This window comes from Perognathus longimembris, chromosome 2 (assembly GCF_023159225.1).
Source record: "Perognathus longimembris pacificus isolate PPM17 chromosome 2, ASM2315922v1, whole genome shotgun sequence".
NCBI classification, from domain to species: Eukaryota; Metazoa; Chordata; class Mammalia; order Rodentia; family Heteromyidae; genus Perognathus; species Perognathus longimembris.
In genome coordinates, this window is record NC_063162.1 from 27946404 (window position 1) to 27960502 (window position 14099).

Sequence of the window (14099 nt, forward strand, 5' to 3'; positions counted from 1 at the left end):
AGTAAACATGCCATGGCATGAAGAAGAAAAGTAATTTTATAATAATATCAACAAAAGCCTCAGTTCCATACAGATAGTTGAGTTATCAGCAACCCTTAAATCTTTTAATATTTTTTCAATATTTTTGCAGTGCTGGGGGTTGAACTCAGGATCTTATATGTTCTAGTTAAGGAGTCTACCACTGAGCTACATCACCTACACCCACTGACTTCTTTGATTCGTTTCAATGACTGCTTAATGTGATACTTATATCTCACATGTTCACATGTAGACATTACCTTTGATGCTTTGAATATCTTTTTTTTCACATTTTTGGGGAGTTAGTGTTGTGGGGCTTGATCTCTGGGCCTGGGTACTGTCACTGAGCTCTTCAGCTCAAGGCTAGGGCTCTATCACTTGTGCCCCAGCGCCACTTCCAGTTTTCTGGTGGTTAATTAGAGATAAGAGTCTCACAGACTTTCCTGCCCAGGCTGGCTTTGAACCATGATCCTCAGATCTCAGCCTTTTGAGTAGCTAGGATTACAGTTGTGAGCCACAGGTGCCTGGCCTCTGCATATCTTATACTACTATGTAGTATAATTATGTTTGTGAGAAATACTATGGGAATATACCATTCAGACAAGAAAAACCCCACAAATACATCTCGATGAATGATTCACATATTGAGCATGCCCCATATGAAAGAACAGTGCCCACATGAGAACATACTCAGTTCCCTAAAAGTCTCTCTCATGTCTTCTTCCCATCACTACACCTCCCAAAGCGAAGTGCCCACCAGTACCTTAGTTTTGCATGCTTTTAAACTTCTTACGATTGCAATTATATAATATGCATTGTTGGTGCTCTGAATGTGTCCTCCAAAGTTCATGTTGGACACTTAGTCCTCAATTTAACAGTGTTGACAGGTGGATTTGGGTTTTGGTTTATTTTATTTTGTTTTGCAGTACTGGGGTTTGAACTCCAGGCCTTGCCAGGAAAGCACTCTACCACTGAACAACACCTCAGCCCTCTTTCATGCAGGCTGTTTTGCACATGGAGTCTTGCTTTTTGCCTCGACATGTGCCTGGCACGGTCTGCCTTTAGCATCAACCGCTCTCTTGCAGCTATGACCCCTGGTATGATCATGTGCTGAGGCTGGCCTCAAACCTCAGTCCTCTCAATCTCAGCCTCTCAAGTAGCTAGCTTATATATATGAACCACTGATGCCCAGCAAGAGGTAGAATTTTGAAGTGGTGGTCAGTCCTGAAGGCTTTGCCCTCTTGAATGGCTTGATACTGTGGGAGTGAGTTAACCACTGAGAGAGTGGATTCTTGATAAAGATGAGTTTGACCCCCTTCCTTCTCTCTAGTGCATGTGCCCTTCTGCCTTCTGCTGTGGGCTGGCACATTGAAAAGGCCTGTACCAGATACTAGTTCCTTACTTTAAATTTTGTAATTTTAAAAAATATTCAGTGGAGGGGGTAACAAGTTTGACAAGAAATGTACTGTAACCTATTTGTACATCACCTTGGCAATAAAATAAAATTTAATATATTCTGTTTTCACAAATGGCTTCCTCCTTTACCAAGGGACTAATCTTCTGGAATTCCCAGAGGTGGCTTTACAGATCATTTAGGCAGATTTAGAGAGATGAAAGAGAGTCACACTTTTCAAAGGGTCTCAGTATTCAGTCAATTGAGTAGATTCCATTATGCATCAAAGAAATGTCAATATCATTTCCCACTGGCTTTTCTTTCTGTGTTCCCCTTAAATGCCCTCAGCCCTTTTCATTTATTACTTATATTCTCTTTCAACCAGCTCCTCCATTCTCTAGCTTTAAGGAAGTTTCATTGGTCCATGATTCCTTTATCTTTAACTCAACTCCAGTCTTTTCCCTGAGCCCATTATTTAGGTACTCTGATACTTAACCACCCTTTACGGATACCAGTTCAACATATTCCTAACTGGTCTCCACATTCCTTCCCTTTCCTCTTTCTTCTATCCCAGGGAAAGTCCTACCAACCATTTAGGCTGGGGTCCATTTAAAACTCTTTCCTGGTCTGGGAATATGGCCCAGTGGTAGAGTGCTTGCTTCATATACATGAAGCCCCGGGTTCAATTCCCCAGCACCACCTATACAGAAAATGGCCAGAAGTGGCACTGTGGCTCAAGTGGTAGAATGCTAGCCTTGAGCAAAAAGAAGCCAGGGACAGTGCTCAGGCCCTGAGTTCAAGCCCAAGGACTGGCAAAACAAACAAAAAAACCCTCTTTCCTTCTTCCCGCTCCAAATCCAATCAATCTATCAATCAGATTTGCTAATTCTATTATATCCATACCTTGGATCTAATCATTGCCTTTAATCTTAGCTCTTGCTCTTTCTTTCTAGGTTATTTCCACTGCCTCCTTTCAAATCTTTCTGAATTCACACTTCTTTCTTTTCTGGTCCTGGGCACTGTCCCTGAGTTTCTTTTGCTTGAGGCTGGCACTCTACCACTTAAGCCACAATGCCACTTCTGGCTTTTCCTGTGTAGTTTATTGGAGAGAAGAGTCTCACAGACCTTCCTACCCAGGCTGGCTTCAAACCTCAGTCCTCAGATCTCAGCCTCCTGCGTCACTAGGATTACAGACACAAGCCACCGGTGCCTGGTTCACACTAATTTTTTTGTTTATTTGTTTTGTTTTTGTTGCCAGTCCTGGGGCTTGGACTCAGAGCCTGAGCACTGTCCCTGGCTTCCTTTTGCTCAAGGCTAGCACTCTACCACTTGAGCCACAGTGCCACTTCCAGCTTTTTTCTATATATCTGGTACTGAGGAATCAAACCCATGGCTTCATGTGTACAAGGCAAGCACTTTACCACTAGGCCATATTCCCAGCCCTACACTAATTTTTTGTACTAACCTAAACCATGACTTAGAATGGGAACATGAGCATCACTGGTTATCATCAATGGTCTTCTATTAGCCATAGTTGTGCTTATTATATGCTGGAGTGTTTTAAGACATATCTAAACTGGCCACATCCCCTGTAACATGCTGCTACATGTTCTCATTTTCCTTGTGTGGCATAAATGCAAAGGTCAGAGAGGACAAGCTACACGATTTGGCCCAAACTCCAGACCTTTGCTGGCACATCTGGCTTCATCTCCAGCACTCCTCATGTCAAACTTTATTGTTTAAAGATTGTTGTTTCCTGTTGCCTGCCAAGATGTTACATGTGCAAATCACTGAGCAGAAGGGATGTTTTCGATCAACCTGAACTGTGCTTCTCCTTTTCTCTACCTGGCAAACATCTACATGCCTTTTAAATTTTAATTTATATGTTGCTTTCTTCAGTGGGGCTTCTCTGAGTTTACAGGGTGAAAGTATTCCAGTCAATGTAACCCATAATCTACCTCTATTATGTGCTTTCACTGTAACCCGTAATCTACCTCCATTATGTGCTTTTGCTGTAACTCATAATCTAACTCTATTATGGTATCACCATAATGAAGAACATCTTTGGTTTACATGTTTATTTCCTTTGCCAGTATGTAAGCTGCTTGAAGTTCTTCATCTTTCTTCCCCCAGTGCCTAGCACAAAGAGGCTTAAGAAAAGATTAGTGAACCAAGTATAATAGAGTAATCTAGTCAGATCCAGCTAGGGTAAGCTGCTGTGACAAGTGACTTAATACAATAGAAGTTTACTACTCCCAGGGCACCAGTGGCTCATTCCTATAATCTTAGCTATTCAGGTAGCTGAGATCTGAGGACTGTGGTTCAAAGCCAGCCCAGACAGGAAAGTCTGTGAGACTCTTATTGCCACTTAACCACCAGAAAACCAGAAATATAGCTGTGGCTCAAAGTGGTAGGGTGCTAGCCTGGAGAGTAAAATCCTCAGAGATAGTGCCTAGGCCCTGAGTTCAAACTCCATGACCGACAAAAATAAAAATAAAAAAGTTTACTTCTGAACCAGGCTATTATCAGCCAGGTTGATGGACGCTCAATATTAACTCATGCTCACATGATCACCCTGGAGCAGTGTGTGTGTGGTGTGTATGTATATATGTACGTGTGTGCATGCATATTACCTTTTAAGATTGTGATAAAGTACACATATGATAAACTTTACCATTTTAACCAAAGTGTACAGTTTTGTGTCATTAGTTATACTCATAGACTGTGAAATTCACCATCAGGTAGTTCCACAAATTTTTCATGACCCCAAATGGAAATCCCCCTATAATTAAACAGCACTTTCCATTCTTGCTTCCCTCAGGTTTTGGAAATCACTAACCTGCTGCACCTATTCTGAACATTTTATAAGTGGAATAGTACAAAACCTGGCCCTTTGTGTGTCTGGCTTCTTTCACTTAGCCTAATGTTTTTGAGTTTCATCTGCATTGTGCCCTAATTACACTTAAAAATATCACATTGTACATTCGTGCATATTTTGTTTATCCATTCATCAGATAATTGATATTGGTGTGGCGTTTCCCTCTTTTTTTTGGCTATTGTGAGTTGAGCTGCTATGAGTATTTGTGTTCAGGCTTTTCTTCAAATATCTCTTTTCAGTGTTTTCAGGTGTATACCTAGGGAGCAGAGTTGTTGTATAGTATGGTAATTCTATGTTTAACAACCAAAGTTTAATAAACAACCAGTGTTTCCCACAGCAGCTACACCATTTTGTCTAGCAACATAAGAAGAGTCCAATCTCTCCACATTCTCATCACTAATTATTTTCCAACAACATTTACTGTTAGGATTATTAGGACTGATCTTAATACATTCACCTCATTCTTCAGATTTTGTTGGGTGTTGGGGATTCGGCTTGGCCTTGAGGGGGGAAGGGCGATGGGAGCGGTCCTGGGGTGCTGTGCTTCCCCCAGCCCGGGGGCAGTGGGGAGGGTGGCCCCTCCCACCTTCCGGCTTCAACCAGAAGAGAAGCAAAGCAGCCCCCCCCCTCTCAGCTCTGCCACCTGTGTAATGGCGAAGACGGGTCCTTGGGGGGCTGTGGTCTCCACCCATAGAGAAAGTTCCATGACATCATCTGACAGACAGTCCTTTAGCCAATCGTTAAGATCCAGTAGCCCGTCTCCTGCGTGGGCCTCTGGGGGTATAAACTGTTGGCCCCTCCCTTGAATAAACCAGAACGCCCCTGAGGCTTCTCCAGGGACCCCAGGCACCCGTGTCTTCCTTGGCGGGTTTGGGGCACCCTGAGACCACAGACTACCGAGGCTACCTCTTATCGCTCCCACCTGAGAGCGATAAAGGACCACACAGGAAGGGGTGGACAAGCCCAGGACCCCCAAGCAGAGGGGAAGTAGAGCAAGCCCGGCAGTTGGGTAAAGCAGGTCACATGATATTACATAGTTCCAAGAGAAATGGGGGGCACCTAGCTCTCCTCTTTCTGACTCAGGAAGGTGTGAGCTACCCATGCCTAGCATCATAATCTATACTTTACATATGAAGTTGCAGCCAGGTGCTAGTGGCTCATGCATGTAATCCTAGCTGCTCAGGAGGCTGAGATCTAAGGATTGCAGTTCAAAGCCAGTGGGGGTAGGAAAGTCCATGAGATCCTTGTGTCTAATTAACAAGCAAAAAGCCAGGAGTAGAGCTCTGGCTCACGTGGTAGAGACCTAGCTTTGAGGGAAAAAAGCTCAAGAGTAATGCCCAGTCCCTCAGTACAAACAAAAAAGTAATGCCCAGTCCCTCAGTACAAACAAAAAAGTAAACAAAAAGTCTCCAGAAGGAAAATGAACAGAAAGCCACTGAAAGTGGCACAAATATGAGCTTAAAGATATGAATGGAATAGTAATAGAAATGTCAAGTAACCAGAAACAGATAAAAAAAAATACTCAAAGTCCAATAATTTGTTAACTAGTTATAAATATACTTTTGAGAAAATATGTAAAAGGAGGTTGCTGTGAAAAACAAAGTTAGATCTCTTCTTTTTAGTACAAAATGCAAGGTAGCAAATACTAGTGAAAGTCTGGTAATTAAGCTTGCTGGAAGTCACAATAGCTTTGTAAGTAACCACCACAGTACATTTTATTAGATGAATTAACTAAATAATCATTTTCTGGTGCATCTACCAAATCAGTCTTTAAAATGAGGGAATAAAAATCTGCCCGGAATGATTTTTACTGAGAGGGAACACTTTTTGTAAACAAGCTTTTCTCATCACCCAGCAACCCTCTTCTGGAGTTCCCTTTAATGGTGATCATTTCAGCTGGCAGCTGGTGTAACCTTGGATTGATGTTTGTTTTTTCTGCTCCCTGATCTGTGGAGATCATTTCTGGTAATAATGGGGTTGCTATTCATTATAATCTGGAGTAATAATACAGCAGACTTGCCTAATGCTCTGCCTCCCCCATCTTGACATTGACTCTGCACACAATTGGGTCACACTAAATGCACATTAAAGATATTTACACTTTAGAAATAAAATTACCTAAATAGGGATGAGAAGGGAATGGAAGATAGGCATTGTACACTTTGTCCAGTTTGTAGCTGTGTAACCAATAAATAAACATTCATGGTTCAAACCATCTGGGTTCAAACCTCAGCTTTTCCAATATTAGTTGAATATCCCCCCCCCTTTTTTTTAAAAACTCATCCTACGGCTTGAATTCAGGACATGGGTCCTGTCCCTCAGCTTTTATGTTCAATGCTAGCACTCTACCACTTGAGCCACAGTTTTTGTTGGTTAATTGGAGATAAGAATCTCACAGATTTTAATGTTTGAGCTTACTTTGAACTATTATTCTCAGTCTTCTGAATAGCTAGGATGACAGGCTTGAGCCACTGGCACATGGCTATTCTTTCTTCTAACTGAATACAACATAGTGTTTCTAATTTATATATATATATATATGTGTGTGTGTGTGTGTGTGTGAGAGTATACATGTATATATACATTATATACTATATGTATATATGTGTATATGCATATATACATATACATATGTGTACATGCACACACACACACACATGACTAAATGAGCTCCTATATGTAAAATGCTTAGAACAACATATGCCACACAGAAAATATGAAATAGGTAATGACTTTGTTTCAGGATCATGTTCCTTCTTGACACTTCCCCTCCTCCTCCTCCTCCTCCTCCTCCTCCTCCTCCTCCTCCTCCTCCTCCTCCTCCTCCTCCTCCCCCTCTTCCTCCTCCTCCTCCCCCTCCATCATCTGCTATGACTTAGAAGCACCCCTGCCATGTGCCTTCACACATGCTCTCTTCCCCAGGTTTAAAGAGCACTTAAAGGGAATTATAATTGTGTGTTTAGTTGCCTTTGTGCTTCAATAGCTAGCAGCTCTGGGCAGGTAGAGATTCAACTGGGTAGTGTGATGGATGCCTTATTCACCTGCTTGTGCCCTGAGACTACAGAGGTGGCCAAGCTAATTCTCTGGAGAATAAGGAAAGAGCAGCCATAGGCTGACATTTCTCAGGACTTCGCAAAGACTCTGAAGAGAACCATGAGTCCCAAGCCTAGGTGCCAGGGAATCATCTCAGCTGGGATCCTGTGCCATTGCTGCTTGAGCATGTAGGGGCTGCTGGCTGTCCCATCTAAAGACAAAGCACACAGCTGCCTGTTATTCCTTGAAACAGCTTCAGAAAGAATAGAGGGGTGGGGATATATTTAGGAACATACTTGGCTTATTGTTCTATGGGAATTCAATCCCAAGAAGCCATTTTGAGAGGTAGAATTGGGAATCTTTATTAGAAAACAAGTGACTGTGAGTGGACACATGTCCCCCAAAACTTACAATCCCAAAGGCTTTTAATACTCTTAGGAAATTGAGCCGTGAGGGTAGTAAAGTAAAAGGCAGAAAAACAATCTCAACAAACCAGATCAGGGCTGGGAATATGGCCTAGTGGCAAGAGCGCTTGCCTCCTACACATGAAGCTCTCCCAGCACCACATATATGGAAAACGGCCAGAAGGGGCGCTGTGGCTCAGGTGGCAGAGTGCTAGCCTTGAGCAGGAAGAAGCCAGGGATGGTGCTCAGGCCCTGAGTCCAAGGCCCAGGACTGGCAAAACAAAAAACAAAAAACAAAAAACAGATCAACTCTAATGGAGAGTTGAAGAGGGAAGTCATGGTAACCTGGGAGAGTCAGGGGACATGAGGCATGGCACAATGGTGGCTGAGGTGTTGGGGCCTAAATAGGGTCCTGGCCAGGAGGCAGGGTCACAGAGAGCTTGAGAGTTCAAAGAATCTCTTGAGTTCATGGTATAAGTCTGGCAGGTCCAGTAACCTGCCCGTGCCTCTAAGAATTTAGGCACACCCATCATGTGGGGGTAGGGGTGGGATTTCACCTGTAAGAATTTTTGAAAATTTCCTACCATCCACTATATTGCCAAGATTTTGCCAGTTAGACCTGGTAATCATATTTCACTATCTCCAAACACAAGGGCAGGAACACAACTGGTTCTCTGAGGAAATGACAGTAGGAGCACTCTCAGGCTTCTCTCTCTTTTTGTATGGAGCCAGATGGTTCCTTGATGCTGGGTCTCCCTGACCATCTGTTTCTTCTTCCTCTTTCCTCTTTAATACCTCTGGACGCCTGGGGTTTCTTCTCTTTCTAACTATTGCTGATCACCCAACTTCTAGGGATGGAATCTGGTTAGTTCAAATGAAGCCACATGCCTCATTGGAGCTAATTAAAAGCCGCCATGTTTGTTACTACCCATGTGGTTTCTTAGGTGAGCAATTTACTGTGAACAGGGTCATCTTGCTTCCAAGTCTAGGTAAGTCCACCTTCTTTATGAGGTTTTCCAGTTGTTTATCAATTTCATTGTGCATAAACCTTATGTCATCTTTTGTCTTTATGTCTTATTTTTTTCAGTTATGTTTGAGCCCTCTGCATTTAAGGATGGCACCTCATGTGTTCTGAATTCTCACAATTGCTGGTATGGGACTATATGGTGTTGGGAAAATGGAGGAGAATGCAAAAGGAATAGGCCACATTCGATTCTCAACAGGTGAGGACTGTTTATTGAGGAATAGTGAAGGGCACCGATCTTCCTACAGGATTGGAGGTTATGCCTGGAGGGCTGGATTTGGGGGGTGGGATTAATAGGGCTTAACAAGGAAGCACAAACAGAAAACAGGTATGATCTCTTGGGGGCCCAGGGCAATGTCCTTGGCCAGGCCCTCAGTGGAATGTTCCACCTGCGGTGAGGGACTTTTGTTCCCTGGGGACCAAGGGTGGTGTCCTTGGACAGGTCCAGATTGGAATAACCTGCCTGCAGACAGGCATGTGGTCAAGCCTGTTCATGTGCACCTGTTGTCTTGCTTGGCCTTGAGGAATAAGGCAGAAATTGATTCTTCATATAGCATGCAGTAGTACGTTCATTCATTTATTCATCCCTCCAGCACATAGGTATTGGGTACTTGCTATTGGATCAGCTCTAGGATTACAACAAACAAAACAGATGAAAAAAGTTTACCCTTAGTCCACTTATAGTCTTGTGGAAACAAAATAGAATGTAAGTTATCATGAATGACTATATCTAAGAATATAGCAATATTTATTAAGCTACAATGAGTAACCATATGTAAAAATCAAAATCCTATGAATAAAGCATGAGGTAGTGATCCATGCAATGGGAAAACAGAACAGAGTTGGAATTAGGTATGTTGGGGAAATCACAAGTAACCCCAAAATACATATTGATTGGCTTTTTCTCCTCAGATACTAATTTATATTGTTTTACCAACTTTGCATAACTTGTTTGGTGAGCTTATTTTTTAAATGTTTCCTTTGTTAATTTAACAATTATTTTAAAGATAAGATGAAAACTGGGACATTTTACTCAATACATTTTGGAAGATGGTCTTAAAGGCTCAGAGTCCCCTGGGCCAGGATGTAGAGAAATAAGGTGGGGAGTCTTATTTTCTTAGTAGGCTGGACTCCAGGATTGGGTTGCCAGATTTTTCAAGTGAAACCAGAAATCAGATCTTAAAATCTGCCAGCTGATCACATTTAAAAATACATGTGCAGGCCAAATGAGACAACACTGAGCTGAGTCTGGCCTACAGGCTTTCCATCTGTAATTTTTTGCCATAAAGAATACCGGGCATCCTCGCAGCTCATTCCTACTTTTGTGAGACACTTGCCTTAATCAAAAACGCTGCATTTCATCAATGTTGTTAGGCTGGATTGAACAGGCAGCAACTTATACATGAACAGACTTGGCTATTGGAGCTTCACCAATGTGCTTTTGGTTAACACATTTCATATTTCTGAGTCTAAGTTTCCTTTTCATGGGATGAAAGAGTTGTTAGTGAGTCAGAAGGGCGTTTGTGGGGGTGGAGGTGGAAATGTTCTCTAATTCAACTTTCCTCTGTCTCTGGCATCTTTACAGAGAGTCACTCAGGCTGTCAGCAATGGGTCCACCCTTGAATGAGTGGGTCCACCCATAATTCAGGACACTGTGTAACGTTTGTAACGCACCAGCAGGGATCCTGAGCTTGTTCCTCTGAACAGAATACAGCACAGAGTAACTTGTGTTGAAAACTTCTTCAGCACAACAGTAATGCTGTTCCATCAAAGTTATAGAACCAGAAAACAGAGAGGTAGTTGCCAGGACTGGTGAGGAAGTGCAATGAGGGCTTAGGGTTTCATGAGTGAGGGGTCTAGTTAGGGAAAATGGAGAGGTTCTAGAGATGAATGGTGATGATAGTTACTTAATTATATGAACGTACCTAAAAGCAGAGAAGTATCCACTTAATGGCTCAAGTAGCAAATTCTATGATATATATATATGTTGTATATATATCGTATATATTATATATGTATATAAATTTTTCCACAGAAAACAAGAGTCTTTATGAATGAGCACAATTGTCCCTTATCTGTGTGATGCTCTTCCAGAATTCAGTAACATTCACTTCACTTAAGATGTGTTGAAAATGTTAGTAATCCTACATACAATTAATTTCAAAGGTCTAGTCTGTTTCATACACCACAATGGCCTTCCAGTGATTGACAGGCATGTTTGTAGCAGCTCCCTTGCTCCTCCCTCAAGTCAGGAACACTGTGAGGAAGAGCATAACCTACAAAATAGTGCTGCTCTGTCAAAAGAAAGGGATGACCTATAAGGAAGGAAGTGAAACAGGAATGGGAGACGCCAAGGGAACTTCATCCAGACAGATGAAGAAAGTAGGATGAATGTTACATAGGAGCAAACCATACCAGAAAAAGTGAGAAGAAAAAGATGCTAGGCTTTTGGTTAAAAAGACTGAGTAAAGGGGCTGGGAATATGGCCTAGTGGCAAGAGTACTTGCCTCGAATATATGAAACCCTGGGTTCGATTCCTCAGCACTATATATATAGAAAACAGCTAGAAGTGGCGCTGTGGCTCCAATGGCAGAGTGCTAGCCTTGAGCAAAAAGAAGCCAGGTACAGTGCTCAGGCCCTGAGTTCATGGCCCAGGGCTGGCAAAAAAAAAAAAAAAAAGACTGAGTAAAGAACTGGGACTCAGATAAGGAATGACCATCTCAGAGAGATAAGTTGCAACCATAAAAATCAAGCTTTCTGAATAAACCATGATGGGCTGAACTTGTAGCAGAAGGTGTGTAATCACGATGCTATCGGAGCTAAGATTTCCTCATTCTAAAGCAACATGGCAGGGCTGAGAATATGGCCTAGTGGTAGAGTGCTTGCCTAGCATGCATGAAGCCCTGGGTTTGATTCCTCAGCACCACATATACAGAAAAGCCAGAAATGGCGCTGTGGCTCAAGTGGTAGAGTGCTAGTTGAGCAAAAAGAATCCAGGGACAGTGCTCATGTCCTGAGTTCAAGCCCCAGGACTGGCAAAAATAAATAAATAAATAAATAAATAAAAGCAATGTGGCTGTACATTTATCGATATACCAGGCCATTATGAGAACCTGTAGTACCAGAAAAACATGGAAGGGCAAAACTTTAGGTTTAAACTTCAGCAGAGCTCTTGAAGAATACACACAAAAGCAAACAAGAGGACGTAGTACAATGTTAAGGTATTAGTATCATTCAGGAATCTGAGACAGGTCAAGTCATGGTTAAGTAAATCAGTATAGAGTGGTGACATGGTTAGGCACCAATCATAGCAGACAGCTATTATTGCCCCTGGGTCTGAAGAGACCCAGATGCCTTCGTAGATACCAGTAGGAGAGGGGCTGCTCAGCAGGCCTTCAATAGAGGAGCCTGACCTCTGTGGACCCAGATAACCAGCAGAGCAGGGAGAGTGAAACCCTGACCTCTGTCTGCTCTCTCTGACTCAGCCACTGCGAGGCCTGAGAGCCACAGGCCTGTATTCTGCAACTCTGAGAGGATGGGCTTCTAGGACCCTATGGAGCATATGAAGAACAGATTTGACAAAGGAAAGCTAATGTGTACAGGGTAAATATGACCTAGAATGCGGGGTGCTAGAAATCAGGCTGCCTCATTTAAATACTGGCCCCACCACTCAGTGATTGTTTCACCTTATCAAGGGAGTTATCCTTACTAAGATGTGGTAGATATGATCCAGCAGTCATTCCCAGCTCCCTGCTCCCTTATTGCCTTCTGTGTTAGAGTCTATGAAGTTAAAGACCCACCTCCCATGCTCCTTTGCAGCCATAAATGGCCAAGTGGCACGGTTTTTACCAGTAGACCCAAAGTGGAAGTTAATAGGAGGGTTTCAGGGAATGTTTTTATTTTCTGTTAAAAGAGCAGATGGAACCAGTTTTCCCCAGCCTCCCCCCGCTCATGTTCTTGCTGAACTGAGGCAATCATTTGGTGACCATGAAGGAGAGACCTAAAAAAAAGAAAAACAACAACAACGACAACAACAACAAAAAACCTGCTGAGACTCTGACCTTGACATTGCTGAGCCATGAGTAAGTGCTTTCCTTTGGTCTAGTTTTATTCTCATTATGAGAGAAGAGGGCAGGTGGGGCGGGAAGGGGGGGAGTGGGGTGGGACACAAACAAGTTGGTATTAGTGGAATTTTCTGTTATTTGAAGCTAAACACACTAAGTCAATTAAAATCAAAATCATACAATTTTATAAATGGCAGAGCCAGTATTTGTGGCCAGGTAGTCTGACTTCCAGGTCTGTCGACTTATGAAGCACTTAGCACTGAAGTACTAAGTACTCCAACACTGTCAACAGTAATAATGTAAATCAGGTGTCTGCTGTTTGAGGTGACTTGGGGAGGCTTCCCTCCCCCTCCCCCCAAGACTAGTTTGAAAATGGAATCATGCATCAGACAAAAATCACTTAGAGGGATCCAGGTGCTGTGTTCACACCTGTAATCCTAGCTATTCAGGAGACTAGAGCTGAGGATCCCAGTTTGAAGCCATCTGAGGCAGAGAAGTCCATGTGAGACTCTTCAATTAAACACCAAAATGCTCCTCAGTGTGGAGCTCCTCAGCGTGATGTGTGCCGGCCTTGAGCAAAAATACCAAGAGACAGTGCCCAGGCCCTGAATTCAAGCCCCAGGACTAGTGTGCACCTATGTGCATGTACACAGACACACAGACAGACAGACAGACACACAGACACACAGACACACAGACACAGACACACAGACACACACACACACACACACACACACACACACACAGACACACACACTGTCTTAGAAAGCAAGATAAGCAACTCCAGGACTGGAAGGAATTAAGACCAAGGCAGGTCTATCAACTATCCAACAGCATTCCAGATTTTTTTGCTTTTTTTTCTGATCCTTTTCTCAATTTCCTGCAGCCAGGACTTTCTCTTGCCTTCTCTCCTCTAAACCCAAAACTGTACCTTCCTAGAATCAGGATCACTTCTTGTCCTTTTGGACCAAAGTCAAATACTTAATACCTACTCTGGCCAGCAGGTGTCAGCATCTATCACAACATGAGCCATTGCTTAACTGCTCCTTCACATTCAGATTCAAATTTGGTTAGTTTCGAACACTTGAAAAAGTAAGGAAAAGTTTGAAGATAGAGGCTGCCTGATGAAAAGATGATAAATGTTTTAATGTAAAACCATTGCTTGATTGATGTACCAGTTCCTTATTGGACCTGCTTTTTTTCTGTGTATTGATGTTGTTGTTTTTAAGCCACAACTGGAGACTCCAGTAGTAGAATTTCCTATGAGTTAGTTGTAGGAGAGTAT